This window comes from Numida meleagris, chromosome 3, assembly GCF_002078875.1.
Source record: "Numida meleagris isolate 19003 breed g44 Domestic line chromosome 3, NumMel1.0, whole genome shotgun sequence".
In the NCBI taxonomy this organism is placed as follows: Eukaryota; Metazoa; Chordata; class Aves; order Galliformes; family Numididae; genus Numida; species Numida meleagris.
In genome coordinates this window covers 35,961,633-35,967,299 of record NC_034411.1, presented here as the reverse complement: position 1 = coordinate 35,967,299, position 5,667 = coordinate 35,961,633, and positions in this window count along the sequence as shown.

The window sequence follows — 5,667 nt, the reverse complement described above, 5'->3', positions numbered from 1 at the left end:
TTTGTCAAGATCTCTCTGCAAGGCCTCTCTACCCTCAGGGGAGTCAACAGCTCTTCCCAATTTAGTGTCATCCACAAACCTATTTAGTGTACCTTCAAGTCCTGTATCCAAGTCATTGATGAAAAGATTGAAGAGAACTTGCCCTAAAACAGAGCCCTGCAGAACCTTACTCGTGACTGGCTGCCAGCCTGATGTAACCTAATTTACTAAAACCCTTTTGAGCCCAGCCCATCACCCGTCACACTGTGTTTTTGTCTAACTATATGCTGACTATTTTGTCCAGAAGGATACTGTGAGAAACATAATTGAAAGCTTTGCTGAAATCCATTGTTTCTTGTGCTGTGGCCAGCTGATGTATCTGTCTCGAGGATGGCAAAGCACAACTCCACCAGTTATCTCCTTCTCTGGCTCCCTGCTGCTCCCCAGCTTGCCCATCTTCTCCCAGAGCTCTGACACCAGACTGAGCAGAGGCAGAACTGCCTGAGGGCACTGAAACATCTGTGGTCCTGGTGCCTATTTTACCTTGCTAAAGTCCTGGATAGCCATGGAGGGCACACACCACTTGCTGCCAATGTATGACGTAGGATGGGATATATTGAAGGGACAGAGGGAAAACAGGGAGAAGAAAGGGAAAAGGAGGATGTGGAGGAGAAAGAGAGGGAACTCAAGACTCACCAACTGCTGCTGATCCACCTTCTGATCACCCAGCAGTGGCAGGAGAGGAAAAGTGGTTCCCCACATCCTCCCTCTGGCTCTGGATCCTATCTCTGTCCCTTCCACTACTGCCTTCTCATGACATGAGTAAATAAGTCTCTGCTTACAGTCCTTCATGCTTAGGATGTGAAAATTTGGTTTTATCCATGCTGCTGAGCAGCATTGAGGTAGTTCAGTGAGGAAAATTCACTCTGCAGGATACTTCAATTCATGACACCTGTGATGCAGCTGACAGCAAAATGCTACCTGTGAAGGCTTTATAACAGCTCTCCACTGACAGATGACAACCCATTGGTCTTGGTTTAGCTGCCACAGCTTCTTGATAGAAAAGAGTTGAGGGAATACCATTCTATCTCAGATTTAAGACATTAAAAATTGAAAAAAGCACAGTTTCTCAATACTGTAGCACTGAATCAAGCAGTACTTTCTGCCTGCGGGACACTTTCACAGTTGAGAGTGAAGAAAACAGTTAAGTTTCCAGCTCTTTTGTCACTGAAACTGAAGGGTGCATCTCCTGCAAGAAAATGATGGCATCCTCATTAGTCTTTTGTAGCCTAAGATAACCCTAACAGAGCACAGTATATAGTAACTCCACATTGACTTTGCAAAGAACACATCATTCCCTCAGACTTGAATAATCAGACTTATCGACTGATCTTACAGCAGACATTTTTAAACACGGGGTTCAGCAATGATGTGACTTTTAAAGAATGACATCAGGTATAAGCCTGCCCCAATTTTTACCTCTGCAAAGTCAGCCCCTGTACTCCACTTGGAAGAATATATTCTCATATATAACAGGCTAAACTCCCAGCATGAGTTCAGAAGGCAAATCTGACTTTGAAGATGTTTCATTACAGCTTTTGCAGGTAGCAAGATTGCAGAACGTTATTTAAGTTTCCTAACCGAAAGTACTCCTTACTCATTATATCCTCCTTTTCAGCTTTAACCTTCCACACTTTGTCTCTGCCCAAGACGTCTACAGCTTCAGAATAAAGTCTTCCCTGACATTTTGCAGCTGGAGAAAGAACTACACTGCTTCTAGTTCAAAAGAGAAAGTGTCGGCATAAATATAAATACAGACAGGAATGGAGGCACTGGAATGAGCTGGTGGGATGCCATAACAGCATTGCACACAGAAACCAAACATGCTTCTTTCTTAAGTGTTACAAACAGCAAATGCCGGGAAAGCATTGCCATTGCAAGTCACAAGTCACAGGCTTTGTAGTGAATTTGCAAGGCCTGATGACCAAGGATTGTCAGCTTGCCCTCTATGGACTTGTGGACTGCAGCTTTGCTTTCATTTGGCTTGGCTGTAACACAGATTTTCCCAATGACCAGGCTGTGACTAATTTGCTTTACAGTTGCTTTTCTTTGTAATAAATTTGCTTTTCTTTCAGTAATAACCAAATTTTTTTATGTAGGCAATAGTAACAAGTAAAAAATAACGTTTTATTGTAGAACAAGATATTTACAACTAACACAACAATGTAGCATAAAGAAATGCAGATCTACTCTGACAGGAGGGGCCTTGAACAGGGGCCATGGCAGCTGCACTGCAGAGCAGTGCAGGCATGGAATGAGAAGAGACAGGCCGCAGACCAGCACAGGAGACCCTACAGCTATGAACAGTTCACCAGAAGTCTCAAACAGGGAACAGGGAAGGGCAGCTGGGGCAGCTTAATGTTAATGCAAAATACTACCAACATGGGTCAAATTTAACTGTTACAGATGGCTTTAAGGAGTTTAATCTTAGTGTAATTGTTTAATTTGTTCAACTCCATGTATTTCACATAGTTGTCTCTTACTGGGTTTCTCTGTTGAATCTAAATCCCTAAAATGCATGTGTTTCTTTGTGCTCTATTTTTTCTGCCCTTGAATTCCAGTGCTCCTTTGCGATATCCAAGTATCCTTATGTACTAACATGAAATTCATACTAATAGCTTCTCAGTGCTCATACAAACCAAAAGGAGTAGGAGAAGTGAAGCTCTGAATCAATGGCTTGATATATAATAAGGCCCTGATTTACTTCCCAATTACTGCTAACAGAAAATGGCAGTTGCCAGGAATGAAAAGCCCGTGGACCTTGACGGAGTATACACAATGCTGCTTATAGACAACTACTACGTAAGAGCTGACCTTGAGGAGTGCTGCTGGGTCTGCAGCTTAGCTTCTCCCCTAATGCTTCCTGTAAACAATGGCAGCTGTCAACACCAATGCAAAGAGAGAGAGGAGGAATGGTATAGCCTCACTTAAAAAAAGCCACAGATAATGAAGGCAATTTCATCTGTTAAATGAACGCATTTAACTCCGAAGAGCAGTGCTTACATCAATCTCCTACTGAATTTAACCTCTTCCGTGGTGAGCGAGCACAGCTTAAATCAACTAACTGACCTCTGAAATATATTCTCCTCTAACTCAGCAAACTCAGCTGTAATGGCTATTTGTCATTCAGCCCGTGCTAAACGGAGATTCTTATTTATTTTTGGTATGGATTTCAGTGGGTTTTGGTGATCTCTGGAAAATCAGCTGTTAAAATACAGCTTCTGTATTTCACTAGTATATCACTAGCAGAAGAGCTACACTTATAAGCAGCTATCCTGTTTTCAGAAGGATTGTCTGGGGGAGAAGACAGCTGCTTCTAAGATCATCAGATTCCTGGCAGCTTCTCCAAACTTCCTCTGCTCTTATCTCCTGTCCAGATTTCTGTAACAGATCTGCCTCCCCATGTCCAGGGCAGCACCTTTGTTGCTGTGTCCCTTTTGCCATGCCCTATGGCATGGGCCTGATGCTTCATAATTCAGTGTCAATCCATGGCTTTGCCCAGGGCAAAACTCTTTTTACAGCTACAAACAGATGTTGCTCTCTTATCTTCTTCTCTAAGCATTGCTTCATCCAAGTGCTTGCAACACGTTCTTTCAAGTGACACTCGTTTTCCTGGTTAACTACTTGTTTATCCACCCAGGCACAGCTTCGGGCACTGCCAGCAAGGCAGTCCATGATGAAGTTTATCCATGAATACAAAATGATATTTTACTAGTCAAGGTCAATCCTTGGCTATCTGAACTGTCTCTACAGTAATCTCTCTTGCCAATTTGGAGCTATTACTCCATGTGCTAAAATTTCCTCTGGCTAGATTTCTTGCAGAGGAGACAATAAGAGTGTTAACATTGGCTTTTTTCTATATGAGCCACCATGGTTTACAATGTAAACTGTCAAATGCTTCAGATTAATATTGACTAGAACAGGCACAATATGTAAACAAAGCAAAGTGTTCAGACCCAAACAGCTTAATTTGTTAAGCTGCTAATAATTTGCTCAATGTTACTACTGTTAGGGGTGCAGTATAATACCGAGAGCCAAATGTAAGAGTGACTGTAGGGAAATCTGACAGATGATGAAGCTGGACAACGACTCCAAGATGGGAAGGCACTCAGCCTCTGTGTTCTGTTTTCACAAAATTAAGGGAAAATCTGTCTCCAAGACAAATAAAGCTAGCTTTTATCTGTTCAGCATTTTGAAGGTTTAAACTTATGATGACTTACTTTGTGCTACGCTATGGAAAAAAGCCACCATGTCTACCAGTGTTCCCTGTAATTAAGTCATTAGCTGATTAAAAAGATATGTCAAACATTGCTGTTACTGCTAACAACAGTATTTAAAAGAGATTCTTATATAATCTCAGTGGTCATACTGAGCCACAGAAAAACATCTACTAAATCATTACACCTTGTGATGTTCATGTTTGCTAGCATAGCAGGAGTGGAAACATATTTTAAGATATTTAATCTGTATTGTAGTCATAACTGTTTTGCTCATTCTAGCAACAGTCATTGAAAAGCAATGACCTGGGAAATTTATAGTTAGCATTTTGTGACCTTTATTTCAACAGCTTTTTAAAATGAAGATTAAAAAAGTAATTAGACACTGGAATTAAATGTAACTTTCAAATGTTCTTGAATCCCAAAATAGCTGCTAAGGAAAGCAGTGTTGAAAGTTGAGATTGTAAGTTATTTAATGAAAGACAATTATTTTCACCGTCATAAAAATCACCCCCCCTGTGCCTTTCTGTGCAGGATCTGCTTTCTTCTCCTTCCTTGTTTGCAGCAGTAAATATATCTTCTTTCCCAGAAAGAAAAGTGGTTCAAATCTCTGTTGGAGGGGGTGTCTATTCAGGAGTAGGATAGTCCAAAGAACACCAAACTACAGGAAAGCATTCCTCCTGCTACCACACTTTCCTGTGTGACCTTTCAGTAGCTTGGATACTTGGATAAGATCTAGTAGTGTACCACTGTAGAGGAATGTGAGGATAATTTGGCGTGCTTGGGCAGTACAGTAATGGAGGAGTCACATGGAGATGCCCGCTGCTCCAGGACTCAGGTACATTCTATTGAAGCTTTATATTGATGTCCTTTTTACCTTACATCTCATGCAGTTTGCTTCCTCAGAATGCAAAATGTACAGAAATCCCTGCCATCTTAAATTGGCAGCATTTTGCATCTCCTTTCCACTGGCCAGCAATGAAATGATAAAAACAAGTTGAAAACTATTTTAGATTCAGATCACTGCTACAAGTTCGAAGGAATAAAAAACACTGGACTTGGAAGATTCTCAGAAAAAGTGAACGTGTCAATTGTCAGTGCTCCACTCTTTATGGAGAGGTAAAAAATGCCTTTTTCAAGTTAATGTTCTGCTCCTAAGGAAAGCTGTTTAGATTAGAACGTGTTTTTTCTCTCTTGCTACATCTACAGTATGTAGGTCACTCTGAAAGTAATGCCTTCCATTTGTTTCCATGGAAACTACAACAAATACGAAGAGCACAATAATACTATTTGAGAGAGCAAATTCTCAGCTACAAAACACTATTTTTCAATGTAGTCACCACCATTAGCTATGTATTTCCACCAGTGATGAACAAGAGCCTGCACACCACGCTTGTGAAAATCTGCACCA